This window comes from Cervus elaphus, chromosome 28 (genome assembly GCF_910594005.1).
Source record: "Cervus elaphus chromosome 28, mCerEla1.1, whole genome shotgun sequence".
Taxonomy (NCBI): domain Eukaryota; kingdom Metazoa; phylum Chordata; class Mammalia; order Artiodactyla; family Cervidae; genus Cervus; species Cervus elaphus.
In genome coordinates, this window is record NC_057842.1 from 4520610 (window position 1) to 4541547 (window position 20938).

The following is a 20938-nucleotide window of genomic DNA, read 5'->3' on the forward strand; positions in this document are numbered from 1 at the left end:
CACATTGCTTCTGAAAAAGAGTGTACTGTGTGATGGAAAAAGGTATGTCTGGAAAAAAAATGGGGCAAAACTTTAGAAACTTCTATAAATTAGGGTTAAATAAGCTATCTTCTGTAAGACTTCTTTAACATGTTTAAATATGTTGTGGAACTGTGAGACGGGAATAGAAGATATGACTGTATCTTAAAAAAAAAAAAATGCTGTCTCCCTCCTCTTTTCTTGAGGAATGCTCATTAATATATCTTGAAAAATAGTTTTAGAAATTCCCATTTAGCTTAATCCTCTCTTTAAGAAAATGAACCCAGAAATGGTTAGTGGTGTACTTGAGAGCAGGGGCAAGATAGTCTCCTGCCCATAAGACTGGTTTGCAAGGAGAAAGCTGTGATTTTTGTAGACAGCCCAGACCATAATTGTAATCCTCAAATCAGAGAACTCCTGAAAATGGTTACTGAATCACTTAATTTGGACAACTAATTTCTTTGTGTGATGGAGCAGGTGGATGATTTATATTGCAAAGCTTGGGACAAGAAACATTGAAAGTCTGGAAGGCTGTGATTTATCCTCTCTCTGTTATCAGTGTTGACTTGAACAATCATCTCTGAATTCACACTCCAGTTTTCCATTTGTGAAACAGAAATATAAATATGTCTTCCAAAGATAGTTTAAGTATTAACATCATTTTAAAATAAAATCACAAAAAAATAAAATAAAACCATATCAGAACAATGTCATTATTTAATTTTCCAAAAGAAAAACACTTGGTGATAGTTAGGTTAACGGCAATAAGCAGTGTTAATAGGTGGACAGTACTTGCTTGAAACCACAATTGCATTTTAATGTCGATAGACAATAATCAAATTTATTCCCCAGTGCTCTTTTATCTAGTCTTTAGCAATTTTAACTTTTGGCTCTGAATCATTTGAATAGTAGGCAGGTAAGGAAAACTAATTTTTACTTAATTTTTTTTGGACTAAAGGTTGAGCAATTTTCATAAGGTACTTAATGTGCCAGCAAATGGGCCAGGAACAAAATGTAAGGTGAAAGAACTTTGTCTACTGCTGAACCAAAATGATTGGCTTGTTTCCTTCCTAAATTAATTATTTATAGCAGTTTGCAAACCTAAGCCAAGGGAGTCTAGAGCTCTCACATTTGATTTGAGTTTTACCTTTGCTCTGATTTTATTTTGTCAAGCATTTCACACACTTTTAACAGTGGTTTGTCTAATTATATGTAAAAATCATAGTGATTAACACAGTTTACTAAATCTTTGTGTATGTGTGTGAGTGTATGCACAAATTCAATCTTTGAGCGTAAACCATATAGATTTAAAACAAGAACAAATGCATCTAGTTAAAAAACAAACAGGTTTTTAACACATATTCCCTACTAAAAACCCATTAACAAAAAGATTTTTAAGCAGAACAGTAAAGGATGGTATCTTAGCAGCTCATATTTTGACTTGCTTGTTCTTTGAAGTAGAGTAAAAAAAAACTGTTAGCATTCTATAAGAAAAGGTGAGGAAGATAGTTTTCAGATGGGATTTAAGCCAGGGAGATCTCTTATGCCCAGAAAGATCAATCAGGGTAAATGAATTTTCCATGTGTTATTACCTAAGGGTAGGGAAAATTGAAGATGAAATTTTCCCCCTTGCTGCATAAATACAATGACCTTGCTGCATAAATGCAATGTAAAAACTCTGTGTGGAATTTGATAGTGGTCTTTTCCCATTAGTCAAATCTTGAAACATTTAACTCTTTGAGACTTTTCAAATTTGGTGTAAATGTTATAATTTCTTTCATGTTTAATCTATTTGTTCTCATTTAAATACAATTGTATTTGCAATCACGACTTTAATGAAACTCCTCAGATGACTAAAATGATTTCTTCCCTATAAAAACAAATGCCCAAGCCTTGTTGTTACACTCAAGACTGGCAGTAATAAAAGTAGTTAGAAAATCAATGTAAGCTGTATTTGTACTTTACCAAGAAAACTGTGATGCTGACTGTGGTACACTGGTGAGGGTTATGCTTTCCAAAGATGGGATCCACTTTTATAAGCAACTAAAAACTCTGCAACTTCAGTCACACTCTCCATGCAAAAATAAATGACCCCACAGCAATCAATTTTCACCATGCCTGGTATTTGTAGAATGGGGGAGAGATATGAGATCAAAAGATAAACAACTGGATGTGAAATGTGGGCTGTTTTAACCTAAGACTGTACTTCACATGTATAAGTGAAAAAATGCATTTTATTCACAGCCCTTAGTGTTACAAATTTGAGATTAGCATAAGCAAAAGAGTATGTAAACAGTGATGCCATGACTTATCCATCTTTATAAATCCCATGCTCATCACACTACTTCACATGAAAGATGTTCTGCCATGCTTGTGGTGTGGAAGAGACACAGATCCTATTTTAATCAAATAGATTCAGATTAAAATAATAGACTCTAGCTGAAGTAACTTCTAAACATGGATATTGTAAGAAAAAAAACAGAAAAAAAAAACCCCAAAATATTATGTTGTGATGTATTACATTTCTTTAAATAATAAAGAGCCTGTTTTTTTCCCCTAATTATTTTATCGGCCTATTTATTTTTCATGTCATGAAAGACTAAATGGGTTTGTTTCTCTTAGCACTGTTTTGTTTATGGTTACCTCCAGCTTGTTGAACATTCAGGAAAGTGGAAGGGTAGCACTGAAGCACCTGGGACTCCTGTCTCTTGGTGATGTGAAACGTGTCTGGTGTTCAGGAAATGTTCAGAAAATCAGAAATAAAGTAAAAAGATAGCCTCATGTTCTATTACTATTGTACTAGGGTGTTGTCTAACAGGCCTGCTCAAGGTTATGTAATTCTCCAGAAAAAAATGCATTTTTACTTGGTTCACTGCTTACTATTGATTAACCCCAGATTCTTGGAAGTTACATGCTAACTTGTAGAATTTTGTCTGATGGAGATGAAAATGAGTACAAATTGGTAGAAAAGAAAACCACAAATTTAGACTTTATTCCTTTGTAGGATATTAATGAGTTTTGTCTCTAACATAGAAATCTTAGTTCAGCTTTTATTCAATATCTATATATGCTCTCAAATTCTCTTTGAATCAGTCTTACCAATGTGCTGGTTCTGTCATTAATGAGATAAATAAATTTTTGGCATGTATTCATTATATGCTTGTATGAAGTCAGGTTTATAACTTTTTGAAAATTAACCTTTGGTACTTGCCTTGTGTTACCCCCTTAGCCAGAATCCTGCCTAAGAGGGTCAAATGTGAGTCTAGATTTCATGAGGCCCACAACTTATATAATTTTTGGTCCTTTATAATAAAAATCATCCAAAAATACATATATAAACTTATCTGTAAAAGTGAATATTTATTTACACTGACAAAAGAAATCACAATGATTTACAGGGAAATGAGAGATTCAGCTTTCTTTCTGAAATCTCCTTAGGTTCTTCATAGGAAATACTTACATGGAAATAGTTCCTGATTGCAGCTTGCTTTTCACTCCAAAGAGAACTATTAACATGTGATTGCAATTCCTAATAACTCTCCAGTTTCAGCAGGACATGTGCAAGGGTGGGAAACTCTGAGCTTCATTAGCTTCACAGTAAACCTGCCCTGCTACTAGGTGAGGGGGCCCCAGTAGGTAAGGAGCTGTGAAGAATAAGGTTGGGAGGAATGAAGTGAAGTGAAGGAAAGTCACTCAGTCATGTCTGACTCTTTGCTACACCTTGGATTAAGCAGTCCATGGAATTCTCTAGGCCAGAATACTGGAGTGGGTAGCCTTTCCCTTCTCTAGGGCATCTTCCCAACCCAGGGATTGAACCCAGGTCTCCCACATTGCAGGTAGATTCTTTACCAGCTGAGCCACCAATGAGGAGTGAACCAGAGAACATTTGCCCCTCAGACAACTGTGCCAGAGAGTGGCCCCTTGTGCAGGGCTAGGTGAATATTCATACACACGTGTGCCAAGAGACCCAGAAATGAGTTTTTGTCACAGAGAGAACACACAAAATCATAATGGCAACAGTTAATTAAAAAAAAACCTTTGTATACTCCTGCTTCCTTTATTGTATATTAATTGGCCATAAGTTCATGGGTTTATTTCTGGGCATTCTATTGAGTTCCATTGATCTATATTTTAATTTTTGTGCTATATTTTTTTGATGACTGTAGCTTTGTAGTATAGTCTGAAGTCAGGGAGCCTGATTTCTTCAGCTCCATTATCCTCTCTCATTATCCTCTCTCAAGATTGCTTTGGCTACTCAGAGGTCTTTTGTGTTTTCATACAAATTTAATCTCTTCAATAAGAGATCCTGAGAAAATTGGACAGCTGCATGTAAAAGAATGAAATTAGAAACAATCCCTAACACCATACATGAAAAAACTCAAAATAGACTGAAGACCTACATGTAAGACTGCATACTATTAACATAAAACTTTAAGAGGAAAACATAGGCAGAAAACTCTTTGACATAAATTGCAGCAAAATCTTTCTGAATCTGCCTTGAGGAGAATGAAAATAAAAACAAAAACAAGCAATGAGACCTAATTAAACTTAAAAGCTTTTGCACATTAAAGGAAATCATAAACAAGATGGAAAGACAACCTATAGAATGGGAGAAAATATTTGCAAGTGGGATTAATCTCCAAAAGATACAGCTCATATAGCTAAAAAAAAAAAAAAAAAAGAAAAAGGCAGAACACCAAAATAAACTTGTCTCCAAAAAGACATATAGATGGTCAAAAGGCATATAAAATGTGCTCAACGTCCCTCATTATTAGAGAAATGCAAATCAAAACTACAATGAGGTATCATTTAACACTTGTCAGAATGGTCATTTTCAAAAAGTCTACAAATAATAGATACTGGAGAGGGTGTGAAAAAAAGATGTTGGTGGGAATGTAAATTGGTACAGCCACTATAGAGAACAGTATGGAGGTTCCTTAAAGAACTAAAGCTATGACACTGCAATCCCACAGCTGGGCACATATCTGAAGAAATCCATAAAACTATGGATTTATGTGTCTCAGTGTTCACTGTAGCATTATTTACAATATTCAAGACATGAAAGCAACCTAAATGCCCATTGACAGATGAAGAGATACAGAATATGGGGTACATATATACAATGGAATAATACTCAGCCATAAAAGGAATGAAATTATGCTATTAATAACAGCAACATGGATAAACTCAGAGATTATCATACTAACTGAAGACAGAGAAAGACAAATATCATATGATATCAATGATATATGGAATCTATAAAATGTGATACAAATGAACTTGTATTTAAAACAGAAATAGACACATTGACATCAAAAACAAACTTATGGTTACCAAAGGGAAAAGGTGTGGAGGTATAAATTAGGGATTTGAGACTAAATATACAACTGTAATATATAAAATAGTTAATAAAAATATAAATTTGGAGTTTGGGACTAAATATGCACACTATTATATATAAAATAACACAGCGAACTATATACTCAATGTTTTGCAATAGGCTATAAAAGAAAAGAATCTGAAAAAACTCATTATATATATATATATATATATATATATGTGTGTGTGTGTGTATTCTTGCCTGGAGAATTCCATGAACTGAGGAGCCTGGGGGCTGTAGTCCATAGGGTCGCAAAGAGTCGGACACGACTGAGAGGTTAACACACACACACACACACACACACATATATATATTTATATTTATATATATGCAAATGTTTCCCCAGTGGTTCAGTGGTAAAGAATCTGCCTGCAATGCAGGATATGTGGGTTCAATCACTGGGTAAGGAAGATCCCCTGGAGGAGGATACAGCAACCTACTCCATTATTCTTGCCTGGAAAATGCACTGGTCATAGCAAACACCCTCTTATGACAACACAAGAGAAGACTCAACACATGTACATCACCAGATGGTCAATACTGAAATCAGATTGATTATATTCTTTGCAGCCAAAGATAGAGACGCTCTATACTGTCAGCAAAAACAAGACCAGGAACTGACTATGGCTCAGGTTATGAACTCCTTACTGCAAAATTCTGACTTAAATTGAAGAAAATAGGGAAAACCACTAGGCCTTTCAGGTATGACCTGAATGACCTAAATCAAATCTCTTATGATTGTACAGTGCAGGTGACAAACAGATTCAAGGGATTAGATCTCGTAGACAGAATGCCTGAAGAACTATGGATGGAGGTTTGCAACATGAGAGGTGGTGACCAAAACCGTCCCCAAGAAAAGAATGCAAGAAGGCAAAGTGGTTGTCTGGGAACGACTTACAAATAGCTGAGAAAAGAAGAGAAGTGAAAGGCAAAGGAGAGAGGGAAAGATATGCCCAACTGAGTGCAAATTCCAGAGAATAGCAAGGAGCGATAAGAAAGTCTTCTTAAGAGAACAATGCAAAGAAATAGAGGAAACCAACAGAAATGGAAAGATTAGACATCTCTTCAAAAAATTGGAGATACCAAGGGGATATTTCATGCAAAGATGGGCACAATAGAATATAGAAATGGCGAGAACCTAACAGAAGCAGAAGAGATTATGAAAAGGGGTTGAGAATACGCAGAGTGAAAGTCGCTCAGTCATGTCCTACTCTTTGCGACCCCATGGAATCCTCCAGGCCAGAATACTGGAGTGGGGAGCCTTTTCCCTTCTCCAGGGGATCTTCCCAACCCAGGGATTGAACCCAGGTCTCCCACATTGCAGGCAGATTCTTTATCAGCTCAGCCACAAGGGAAGCCCAAGAATACTAGAGTGGGTAGCCTATCCCTTCTCCAGCAGATCTTCCTGACCCAGGAATCGAACCCAGGTCTCCTGCATTGCGGATGGATTCTTTACCAACTGATCTAGAAGAACTATACAAGAAAAAGGTCTTAATGACCCAGATAACCATGATTGTGTGGTCACTCACCTAGAGCCAGACATCCTGGAGAGGGAAGTTAAGTGAGCCTTAGGAAGATTACAACCAACAAAGCTAGTGGAGGTGGTGCAATTATAGCTGAGCTATTTACAATCTTAAAAGATGATGCTGTTAATGTGCTGCACTCAGTATGCTAGTAGATTTGGAAAACTCAGCAGTGGACACAGGACTGGAAAAGATCAGTTTTCATTCCAGTCCCAAAGAAGAGCAACACCAAAAAATGTTCAAACTACTATACAGTTGCACTCATTTCACACACTAGCAAATTAATGTTCAAAATCCTTCAAGCTAGGCTTCAGCAGTATGTGAACCAAGAACTTCCAGGTGCACAAGGTGGATTAAGGAAAGTCAGGGGAACCAGAGATCAAATTGCCAGCATCTGTTGGACCATAGACAAAGAAAGGGAATTTCAAAAAAGCATCTACTGCTTCATTGAGTACGCTGAAACCTTTGACTGTGTGGACCACAACAAACTGTGGAAAATACTTAAAGAGATGGGAATATCAAACCACCCTACATATCTCCTGAGAAACTTGTATGCTGATCAAGAAGCATTGATTGGAAGTGGAACAATAGACTGGCTCAGAATTGGGAAAAGAATACCTCAAGGCTGTACACTGTCACCTTGCTTATTCAACATATATCCAGAGTACATTGTGCGAAATACCAGACTGGATGACTCACAAGCTGGAATCAAGATTGGCAGGAGAAATGGCAACAACCCCAGATATATATATATATATATATGATACCACTTTAATGGCAGAAAGTGAAGAGGAACTAAAGAGTCTCTTGATAAATTTGAAAGAGGAGAGAAAAAGCTGGCTTAAAAGAAACATTTAAAAATCTAAGATTATGTCATGGCAAATAGATGGGGAAAATTGGAAACAGTGGCATGTTTTATTATCTTAGGCTCCAAAATCACTGTGGACTGTCGCTGCAGCCATGAAATTAAAAGACACTTGCTCCTTCCAAGAAAAGCTATGCAAACCTAGACAGCTTATTAAAAAGCAGAGACATCACTTTGCCTACAAAGGTCCATATAGTCAAAGGTATGGCTTTTCCAGTAGTCATGTAGACATATTTGAGAGTTGGATCATAAAGAATGCTGAGCACTGAAGAATTCTTTTAAATTGTGGTACTGGAGAAGATTCTTGAGATTCCCTTGGACAGCATGGATATCAAATCAGTCAGTCCTATGGATGTGAGAGTTGGACGATAAAGAAAGCTGAGAGCCAAAGAATTGATGCCTTTGAATTGTGGTGTTGGCGAAGACTCTTGAGAGTCCCCTGGCTTGAAAGGAGATCCAACCAGTCCATCCTAAAGGAAATCAGCCCTGAACATTCATTAGAATGACTGATTCTGAAGCTGAAACTCCAGTACTTTGGCCACCTGATGTGAAGAACTGACTCATTTGAAAAGACCCTGATGCTGGGGAAGATTGAAGGCAGGAGGAGAAGGGGACGACAGAGGATGAGATGGCTGGATGGCATCACTGAGTCAGTGGACATGAGTTTGAGTAAACTCCAGGAATTGGTGATGGACAGGGAGGCCTGGTGTGCTGCAGTCCATGGGGTTGCAGAGAGTCGGACATGACTGAGTGACTGAACTGAACTGAACTGACTGAAAGGAAATTAACCCTGAGTATCCATTGGAAGGACTGATGCTGCTGATGAAGGTCCAATACTTTGGCTACCTGATGCAAAGAGATGACTCATTGGAAGAGTTGGAAGAGACAGTTATGCTGGGAAAGAGTGAGGGCAAGAGGTAAAGGGGGGAACCGAGGATGAGATGGTTGGACGCATCACTGACTCAATGGACATGGGTTTGAGCAATCTCTGGGATATAGTGAAAGACAGGGAATCCTGGCTTGCTGCAGTCCGTGGGGTTGCAAGGAGTCGAACATAATTTAGCGACTGAACAACGAAGGTTAAACTGCTTTAAATGAATGGAGTGCATAGATAAATTTCAACTCCATGGACTGTAACCTGCCTGGTTCCTCTGTCCATGGGACTTGTCAGGCAAAAATATTGGAGTGGGTTGCCATTGCCTACTCCAAGGGATCTTCCCAACCCAGGGATCAAACCCATGTCTCTTGCATCTCCTGCACTGGAAGGCAGATTCTTTAGCACTCTACCACCTGTGAAGCCCATAAATGCTTTAAATACACAAAGAATGAAGAAATGAAAGAAATGGGGACATCACATTGGAGTTTCAGCTTCAGCATCAGTCCTTCCAATGAACACCCAGGACTGATCTCCTTTAGGATGGACTGGTTGGATCTTGCAGTCCAAGGGACTCTGAAGAGTCTTCTCCAACACCACAGTTCAAAAGCATCAGTTCTTCGGCGCTCAGCTTTCTTCTCAGTGCAACTCTCACATCCATACGTGACCACTGGAAAAACCATAGCCTTGACTAGATGGATCTTTGTTGGCAAAGTAATGTCTCTGCTTTTTAATATGCTATCTAGGTTGGTCATCACTTTCCTTCCAAGGAGTAAGCGTCTTTTAATTTTATGGCAGCAATAACCATCTGCAGTGATTTTGGAGCCCAAAAATATAAAATCTGACACTGTTTCCACTGTTTCCCCAACTATTTCCCATGAAGTGATGGGACCAGATGCCACAATCTTAGTTTTCTGAATGTTGAGCTTAAAGCCAACTTTTTCTCTCTCCTCTTTCACTTTCTGCCATGAGGGTGTCACAAGGGTCCTCTCATCTACATATCTGAGGTTATTGATATTTCTCCCAGCAATCTTGATTCCAGCTTGTGCTTCTTCCAGCCCAGAGTTTCTCATGATATTCTCTGGATATAAGTTAAATAAGCAGAGTGACAATATACAGCCTTGATGTACTCCTTTTCCTATTTGGAACCAGTCTGTTGTTCCATGTCCAGTTCTAAGTGTTGCTTCCTAACCTGCATATAGGTTTCTCAAGAGGCAGGTCAGGTGGCCTGGTATTCTCATATCTTTCAGAATTTTCCAGAGTTTATTGTGATCCACACAGTCAAAGGCTTTGGCATAGTCAATAAAGCAGAAATAAATGTTTTTCTGGAAGTCTCTTGCTTTTTCGATGATCCAGCAGATATTGGCAATTTGATCTCTGGTTACTCTGCCTTTTCTAAAACCAGCTCGAACATCTGGAAGTTCACAGTTCACGTATTGATGAAGCCTGGCTTGGAGAATTTTGAGCATTACTTTACTAATGTGTGAGATGAGTACAATTGTGTGGTAGTTTGAACATTCTTTGGGATTGCCTTTCTTTGGGATTGGAATGAAAACTGACCTTTTCCAGTTCTGTGGCCACTGCTGAGTATTCCAAATTTGCTGGCATATTGAGTGCAGCACTTTCACAGCATCGTCTTTCAGGGTTTGAAATAGCTCAACTGGAATTCCATCACCTTCACTAGCTTTGTTCGTAGTGATGTTTTCTAAGGCCCACCTGACTTCACCTTCCAGGATGTCTGGCTCTAGGTGAGTGATCACACCATCGTGATTATCTGGGTGAAGATCTTTTTTGTACACCTCTTCTGTGTATTCTTGCCACCTCTCTTAATATCTTCTGCGTCTGTTAAGTCCATGCCATTTCTGTTCTTTATCAAACCCATCTTTGCATGAAATGTTCCCTTGGTATCTCTAATTTTCTTGAAGAGATCTTTAGTCTTTCTCATTCTGTTGTTTTCCTCTATTTCTTTGCATTGACTGCTGAGCAAGGCTTTCTTATCTCTCCTTGCTATTCTTTAGAACTCTGCATTCAAATGGGAGTATCTTTCCTTTTCTCCTTTTCTTTTCGCTTCTCTTCTTTTCACAGCTATTTGTAAGGCCTCCTTAGACAACCGTTTTGCCTTTTTGCATTTCTTTTCTATGGGGATGGTCTTGATCCCTGTCTCCTGTACAATGTCATGAACCTCCATCCATAGTTCATCAGCCACTCTTGTCTATCAGATCTAGTCCCTTAAATCTATTTCTCACCTCCACTGAATAGTCATAAGGGATTTTATTTATGTCATGCCTGAATGGTCTACTGGTTTTCCCTACTTTCTTCAATTTAAGTCTGAATTTGGCAATAAGGAGTTCATGATCTGAGCCACAGTCAGCTCCAGGTCTTGTTTTTGCTAACTTTATAGAGCTTCTCCATCTTTGACTGGAAAGAATATAATCAATCTGATTTTGGTGTTGACCATCTGGTGATGTCCATGTGTAGAGTCTTTTCTTGTGTTGTTGGAAGAGGGTGTTTGCTATGACCAGTGTGTTCTCTTGGCAAAACTCTATTAGCCTTTGCCTTGCTTCATTCCGTACTCCAGCCATCATGGTCAACAAAAGAGTCTGAAATGCAGTACTTGGATGCAATCTCAAAAATGACAGAATGATCTCTGTTCGTTTCCAAGGCAAACCATTCAATATCACGATAACCAAAGCCTATGCCCCAACCAGTAACACTGAAGTAGCTGAAGTTGAATGGTTCTATGCAGACCTGCAAGACCTTTTAGAGCTAACACCCAAAAAGATGTCCTTTTCATTATAGGGGAATGGAATGCACAAGTAGGAAGTCAAGAAACACCTGGAGTTTGAACACTAGGAGCCCCCTACAGCTGAGATGTTTGGAGGCTCAGCAAACTTTTATAGATAAGAACAATGTAACCTAATATAAAAATTCCTCTAATACAAGATAAATTTAAATCCTGAGGACAATTTCAACGATGGTGAATGCAGACGAAGTAGCAGATAAGAAGAAGGGTTAAAAATTTATAGATGTTATTAGTCTGAATATATGGTGAGAAATTTATATGAAACAGGCACATTTCCCCCTTGGTATTTAGAGGCCTTGGGTGATTACTGGGCTGGATTAGGGGTAATCTGGAAGGAAATTGAGTATTAACTAAACTATTTCAGTAGTGTTGGCTAGATGCATTCCACTGTGAGATACGGTGAAGACGAGTTACCTGTGTGGGAGTGTTATCATTCAGTACCCAACAGATGGAAAAGTCAGGACACAATCCCTAAATTTTTTGTGTTCTGTAGTGGCTGTCACCATTGTAATTTCAAGTTCAATTTATGTCTCCTACCTCATTTTGAAATGCTAAATGATTTGAAAACTAAATACCTCAGAAATTATGAAAAATAACTTCTCTTCACCTGACAATGTCAAAAAAGATATCTATGAAATAATACGGGGAAAAAATGAATGAAAGAAAAGAATGAAAGAAGTCAGCTTTCATTTCTGTTCACACTGGATACAGTAGTTCCCTAATATTAAGAAACATACATTTTCTGAGATTCTTTTTTTTTTTTTCTTTTTCATTTATTTTTATTAGTTGGTGGCTAATTACTTTACAATATTGTAGTGATTTTTGTCATACATTGACATGAATCAGCCATGGATTTATGTGTATTCCCCATCCAGATCCCCCCTCCCACCTCCCTCTCTACCCGATCCCTCTGGGTCTTCCCAGTGCACCAGCCCTGAGCACTTGTCTCATGCATCCAACCTGGGCTGGTGATCTGTTTCACCCTTGATAGTATACTTGTTTCGATGCTATTCTTTCAGAACATCCCACCCTCACCTTCTCCCACAGAGTCCCAAAGTCTGTTCTGTACTTCTGTGTCTCTTTTCCTGTTTTGCGTATAGGGTTATCATTACCATCTTTTTAAATTCCATATATATGTGTTAGTATACTGTAATGGTCTTTATCTTTCTGGCTTACTTCACTCTGTATAATGGGCTCCTGACCTCTGCCTTAGCACATGAAGGACTCCACTGGTCTGTGGTGAATGAAAACTAAGAGAGCAAGAGGATACACAGAAAGCACATTAATTTGCATCCAGGGATTACTGACTTTTTATGCATGGTCAAATCCATTTCTCATTGCTCAGCCCCTGGTAAAATTAAAACTAAGTCTAAAACTCATGTCTCAATAATTGCTCAGTATTATGTCAGTGGCATACATTCTTGTTGCAGTTGTATAGGGTATATTCCCAAACCTAATGCTCCCTTATAATTACTGCTTGCTTGCTCAGTTGCTTCTGACTCTTTGCAACCCTATGGACTGTAGCCAGCCAGGCTCTTCTGACCGTGGGATTTTCCAGGCAACAATACTGGAGTGGGTTGCCATTTCCTTCTTCAGGGGATCTTTCCAACTCAAGGATTGAACTTGCATCTTTTACGTCTCCTGCACGGGCAGGCAGACTCTGGATTCTTTACCACTAATGCCAGCCACTCCATTTTAAAACAGCTGGTAAACTGGCAAAGAAAGGAGGAAGTGATTTAAATGTTATTTATTTAATTTGCTAATCTTCCCATGCCCTTTGGAAGCAGCTTGTTCAAAGTCCATAGAGATTTGAATACTCAGAATAACCCTTCTGTATCATTTTTCTAAACTGAATTTTGCTACATACAATTCAGAGTTCTCTGAAATGAGCAACCACAGGGGTTTGAAAGTTCTAGCATGGATTTATAGCAAAATGAAAAAAGACTGGATACTGTCCAGAAACATGTGACGGTACTCAAGGCAGAATGACACTTGCTTAGTAAAGCTGCTGAAGAGTTACTCCACTTAAGATTTTCAACATGAAATTTGTCTTCTAAGCAGATTGCTTTCATAGGCAAAGTGGAAGCAGCACTTTATATCAGCAAATTATATTAACCAAGCTGCTAAAATATGATGAAGATTGTGTTTATAAATAGCTATATAACTTTTTTTTTTTTTTTTTTTTTTTTTTTTTTTTTGTGAACCTTAAAGTATAGCTCTGACACTGGAGCTCTGTTCCATTATCATTCTACTCTAGTCTAGAGCACTCTTCTTTTAGGGCTATCTCTTGCTAATGAGATAATCATTATCATGGTTATTGATTAACAGTATTACAGTAATTAATGGTTATTAGTAACCATTATTATGACTATCAGTAGAGATAAACACTATTATTCTTAACATGTTAGGAAAAGTGGGCTTGCATTCCAAGAAGATACCCACTGGAATGTTCAGGGGTATGTATGTGTATGTGTGTGTGTTTGTAGACTGAAACATTTCTCCCTCATTAGGAGACGTTCCCTAAACTTCAGATGATAGGTACTGGATTAGAACAATTAAACAGTGATAAGAAATTATTATTTGCATTTTCTAGTAAAAACATCATGTACACATGCTATAGTCTTAAAATACTAATGTCTTTATACTTTAAGACAAGAAAGCAGAAAAGTACAAGGCCTTTCTTCTTGTCTTTGTAATAATGACTCATTTTGAATATAGATGACCTATTACTTTGCAAACAAAGTAATAAAACTCATAGACTTAAAAAGAATTCCATCAGGTTACTTTGTCCATCCCTTTTGGATCCAGAAATGTTTAGTATTAATATAACTTATTTAAATTGCTCTGCTATTTTGAAAACTGTCTTGAATATAAAACTCCCTTTTGGGGAAAACAGGAGAAAAGAAGAGAGCAGTTTAGAAGTCTTTCTGGCTAGGCTTGGGAGCAGGATCAAATCAGATGGTGTGGACAGACCCAAAGTGTGAAATGTGTTGGAAAAGAGTTTGAAACATATTTGAGAGATACATTGTACTATACGGTGGCAAGAGAGGAAAGGAACCTCTGGCTTTGGCCAACAACGTAGATGAGAATTGAATTTCCAAAGGCATTAAGCCAGTTCAGATCCATGTTCTCTAAGTCAGGATGGGGCTCAGTAGCAGTTTCTTTTGGTTCTTTGGTAAGAAAGCTTTTACACCACTGGTTGCATTCCAAGTGTGGGCAGACATCCACTGAGGTCAGGGCATTGATCATGGTAGTGGTTCTTGAGACCTACTTCTTTGGTCTGTATTCTTCTCATTGGACTGAAGCTGCTCACAGCCTCACAGAGACCTGCTTCATTCTGGTTCTCCCTTTGAGTTACTGCACAGGCTGCTGAACTGTTCTGTTATGATTGCATGTTAGTGTTTTAGACAGAGCAGAGAAAAATGAAATCATCATTCTCATCCTGATGATCTTCCCTGTGTACCTGTCACTATCTGCACTCTCCTTGTATTAGACTTTTGACTTCCTAGGGGCTGTTCTTATAATCCTTCTGAGAATCTCTTTTTGTTATTGTTTCAGAACTGAACAACTCCAGTGTACTATGTTATTGACATATATGGGGAGATGGTGAAATGAAGTTATAGTTGCTATAGATCAGTCTGTCCTGGATGTAGTGATGCAAAGTGTGGGTTATGGGGGTTCAGCTTTGGCAATCAAGATAGAAATCTCATGGTTCATAGGATAGAAAAAATGTTTTCTTCGCCGGCTACAGTTGGCAAATCTCCATTTGACTGGCCATAAGAAAGCATGTACAGATCTAGAAGACCTTAAATAGTGTTTGCCAAAGCCTGTTGATGTTTGAGTCAATTTCTCTAGAGTAGAGACAGAGTTTGAAAGATTGAGAAATGGATATGGATGGGTCTGAATAATGTATGTGATAGAAGAGAGATACATTTCTGTGGGAAGAGTTACTCTAAGATCTGAAGAGCTGATAATGCTTCTACACTTGAGTGAAAACTCCATGTGTGTAGGACAATGTCTTGAATACACATCTTTGCTTCACAAATTCCTTGGGTCTTAGTTGGTCCTCAGGCAATATTTGCTGGAGAATGAACCTACAAAGTATGATTCAACCTAGGATTGCTTATAACTATCCTTCTAGGATGATTATCTTTACTTTTATTTTCAAGTGTATATTAAATAATAAGATTAGAATCAATATGAGATTCTTTTATGAAAATGAGAGATTTCTTTTATTTAACATGTACCTTGTTTACAATATCAGAGATGGTAAATGTTCTAAAGTAAAACTAACACTTCCCTCTCTACTTCTCCAAGTTGGTGATGTTAGATATTAGTACAGAAAATTAGATGGCATTTATTTTCTTTGCTGTATAACAAAACTACCACACAACCAGCAGATTAAAACAATATACACTTATTATCTCCTTGTTTCCCTGAGTGAAAAGTTTGGGAGAGCCTCACTGGATTCTCTGTGTAAGTTATCACAAGCTCAGTCAGGGTGTTGGTCAGATTCAGGTCACATTTCAAGGTTCAGCTGGGGAAGACTTGCTCCCAAGCTAATGTATTTGTGGTAAAATTTAGTTTCTTACAGTTAAAGAAGTGAATAATCAGATCTGCTGCCTGTCAGTCAGTGGCTATCCTGGTTGCTGCCTGGAGGAAGCTGCCCTCACTGCCTTGTCAAATGGACCATCCTCAAATTGCTTCATGCTTTAACAAAGTGAGCAAGAGAGAGAGTCTCCTTGCTCCAAATCCTGTGTGACTAAATCCTGGAAGTTACATCTCATCACCCTATTTTATTGGTTATTCTGTTGGTTAAAGGCAAGTCACTGGTTTTAGGCATTAGAAAGTCAGTAAGAGAAGATTTGTTCTTGTTTCTATTTCACTCAACTAAACAAAAAATACATTTTTATGCAGGATCTGAATACTATCTTGCTGGAAAATTTTTGCTTTGTTATAATTTTAAAAATAATCACTATAGTGGGTTCCTTATAAAACATAATTCTTATTAAGTAAAGGCTTGATTTTTTTTTCCTTCACGTAAGTGACCATGGGCCAAGTAAAATTCACTCATTTAAAATCCTTTAAAATTTTACCTGTTATCCTTTTACTGTATGAGATAAGTTGTTATTTTACAAATGTGTAAATCAAGTCACAGTTATTTGGAAGAAAACATTTTTATATACTCTAAGAGCCTCTTGATGAAAGTGAAAGAGGAAAGTGAAAAAATTGGCTTAAAGCTCAACATTCAGAAAACTAAGATCATGGCATCTGGTCCCATCACTTCCTGGCAAATAGATGGGGAAACAGTGGCTGACTTTAATTTTTTGGCTCCAAAATCACTGTAGGAGGTGATTGCAGCCATGAAATTAAAAGACGCTTACTCCTTGGAAGGAAAGTTATGACCAACCTAGACAGCATATTAAAAAGCAGAGACATTACTTTCCAACAAAGGTCCATGTAGTCAAGGCCATGGTTTTTCCAGTGGTCATGTATGGATGTGAGAGTTGGACTATAAAGAAAGCTGAGTGCAGAAGAATTTATTCTTTTGAACTGTGGTGTTGGAGAAGACTCTTGAGAGTCCCTTGGACTGCAAGGAGATCCAACCCGTCCATCCTAAAGGAAATCAGTCCTGGGTGTTCATTGGAAGGATTGATGCTGAAGCTGAAACTCCAATACTTTGGCCACCTGATGCGAAGATCTGACTCATTTGAAAAGACCCTGATGCTGGGAAAGATTGAAGGCAGGAGGAGAAGGGGAAGACAGAGGATGAGATGACTGGATGGCATCACCGACTCAATGGACATGGGTTTGGGTGGACTCTGGGAGTTGGTGATGGAAAGGGAGGCCTGGCACGCTGCGGTTCATGCGGTCACAAAGAGTTGGACACGACTGAGCGACTGAATTGAACTGAACTGAATGTCTGTCAAAAGAACTGTCTTTTTCATATTGTTTCCATTATGCTTTATCACAGGATATTGAATATAGCTCCCTGTGCTATACAGTAAGACATTGCTATATACCCATCTTATATATAATAGTTTGTATATGCTAATCTCCAAATTCCCAACCCATCCCTCCTCTACCCGCTTCCCCCTTGGCAACCACAAGCTTGTTCTCTATGTCTGTGAACCTGTTTCTGTTTCATAGATATGTTCATTTGTGTCATACTTTAGATTCCATATATATGATTTCATATGATATTTGTTGTTTCCTTTCTGACTTACTTTACTTAGTATAATAATCTCTAGATACACCATGTTGCTGCAAATGGCATTAATTCATTATTTTTAATGGCTAAGAAGTATTCCATGGTGCATATGTACCACATCTTCTTTATCCAGAATGGGACTTCATTTAAAACAGAGCTTATACCCCATTGGCACAAAAATCACTTGCACAATGTAAACCGCTACTTGATCTGTCCTTTCCCTCCATGTAGCAACATATATGAATTGAATGCTCATCATTTAGATGTATATAAAATTCACATCCCCTCAATAGGACTTTATGAGCTGCAATTAGAGTCAGGATGGACTAGTAATGAGACCCTGGCAGTCAGGACTGCAGGGCATACGACAAAGGTGTAGCAGGACTTGTGCATTTACACCTGTGACATATTCCCCAAACACACACACACACTCTGGACTGATGTATGAAAAGTATTTAAATTGATAATGCAGATTCATTAGTGTGGAAAAGCATGATTGCAAGAATTAAAAAGCTAGAGACAAATAACCAAATTAAAACTCTAAGAGAAGGAAAGAATGGGAGATGTCCAGTAATATCACTTAATATTTATACTAGTATGTGCTGGTTTGATGTATAGTGCTTTTTAAAAAAAATAATTAATTAGTTAGTGGTGCTTTGTCTTCATTGCTAAACAGGCTCTCTAGCTGCAGTAAGTGGGGGCTACTATTCATTGTTGTGTGCAGGCTTCTCACTGTGTGGCTTCTGCTGTTGCAGAGTCCAGGCTCTAGTGTGCATGGGCTTCAGTAGTTATAGCATTCAGGCTCAGTAGCTATGGTGCATGGGCTCAAGAGGGCAGGGAGTTCAGTTCCTGTGGTACAAGGGCTTACTTGCTCTGTGACTTGTGAGATCCTCCCGAATCAGGGATTTGCGGTCGAATTCTTAACCACTGGATCACCAGGAAAGTCCCTTAGCTCAGTTCAGTGGCTCAGCTGTGTCTGACTCTTTGCAACCCCATGGACTGCAGCACTTCAGGCTTCCCTGTCCATGACCAACTTTCAGAGCTTGCTCAAACTCATGTCCATCGAGCTGGTGATGCCACCCAATCATCTCATCCTCTGACATCCCTTTCTCCTCCTGCCTCCAATCTTTCCTAACATCAGGGTCTTTTCCAATGAGTCAATTCTTCACACCAAGTAGCCAAAGTATTGGAGCTTCAGCTTCAGCATCAGTCCTTTCAATGAGTATTCAGGACTGATTTCTTTAGGATGGACTGGTTGGATCTCCTTAGAGCCCAAGGGACTCTTAATTAAGAATTTTTTTCCAGCACCACAGTTCAAAAGCATCAATTCTTCAGCCCTCGGCTTTCTTTATGGTCCAACTCTCATATCCATACATGACTACTGGAGAAACCATATCTTTGACTAGACAGACCTTTGCTGATAAAGCAATGTCTCTGCTTTTTAATATGCTGTCTACGTTGGTCATAGCTTTTTTTCCCAAGGGGTAGCATGTTTTAATTTCATGGCTGCAGTCACCATCTGTAGTGATTTTTAAGCCAAAGAAAATAAAGTCTGTCACTGTTTCCATTGATTCTCCATCTATTTCCCATGAAGTGATGGGACCAGATGCCATGATTTTTGTTTTTTGAATGTTGAGTTTTAAGCCAACTTTTTCACTCTCCTCTTTCACTTTCATCAAGAGACTCTCTAGTTCCTCTTCATTTTCTGCCATAAAGGTGGTGTCACCTGCATATCTGAGGTTATTGATATTTCTCCTGGCAATCTTGATTCCAGCTTGTGCTCCATCCAGCCTGGCATTTCACATGATCTATTCTGTATATAATTTAAATAAGCAGGGTGACAATATACAGCCTTGACGTATTTCTTTCCCAATTTTAAATCAGTCCATTGTTCCGTGCCTGGTTCTAACTGTTGCTTCTTGACCTATATACAGATTTCTCCGGAGGCAGGTAAGGGTGTTGTTCCCATCTCTTTAAGAATTTTCCACAGTTCGTTGTGATCCACACAGTCAAAGGTTTTGGCTTAGTCAATGAAGTAGAAGTAGATGTTTTTTCTGGAACTGTCTTGCTTTTTCTATGATCCAGTGGATATTGGCAATTTGATCTCTGGGTTCCTCTGTCTTTTTAAAATCCAACTTGAACATCTGGAAGTACTCAGTTCACATACTGTTGAAGCCTGCTTTGGAGAATTTTGAGCATTACTTTGCTAGCATGTGAGATGAGTGCAACTGTGCAGTAATTTGAACATTCTTTGACATTGGCTTCCTTTGAGATTGGAATGAAAATGACCTTTTCTAGTCTTGCAGCCACTGCTGAGTTTTCCAAATTTGCTTGCATCTAAGTGCAGCAGTTTAATAATGTCACTTTTTAAGATCTAAAATAGCTTAACTGGAATTCCATCACCTCCAGTAGCTTTGTTTGTAGTGGTGTTTCCTAAGCATGAACAATATGAAAAGGCTAAAAGATATAACATTGAAAGATGAACTGCCCAGGCTAGAAGGTTCCCAATATGCTACTTGAGAAGAGTGGAGAAATAACTCCAGAAAGAATGAAATGACTGAGTAAAAGTGAAAAAATCGCCCAGTTGTGGATGTGACTGGTGATGGAAGTAACGTCCCATGCTGTAAGGAATTGTATTGCATAGGAACCTACAACGTTAGGTTTATTGTAAGTGGTCAAACAGGAGATGGCAAGAGTGAACATCAACATTTTAGGACTGCAAAGGGTGAATTCAATTCAAAAGACCATTATACCTACTACTGTGGGCAAGAATCCCTTAGAAGAAATGGAGTAACCCTCATAGTCAACAAAAGAGTCTGAAATTCAGTACTTGGGTGCAATCTCAAAAGTGATCTCTGTTCGTTTCCAAGGCAAACCATTCAATATCACAATAATCCAAGTTTATGACCTACCCACTAATGCCAAAGAAGTTGAAGTTGAACGGTTCTCTGATGACCCCCAAGACCTTCTAGAACTAACACCAAAAAAGATGTCCTTTTCATGGTAGGGGATTAGAATGTAAAAGTACAAAGTCAAGAGATACCTTGAGTAACAGGCAAGTTTGACCTTACAGTACAAAATGAAGCAGGGCAAAGGCTAACAGAGTTTTGTCAAAAGAACACACTTATCATAGCAAAAACCTTCTTCCAACAACACAAGACACGACTCTACACATGGACATCATCAGATGGTCAATACTGAAATCAGATTATTATTCTTTGCAGATTATATCTTTGCATCTCCAAAGATGGAGAAGCGCTATAC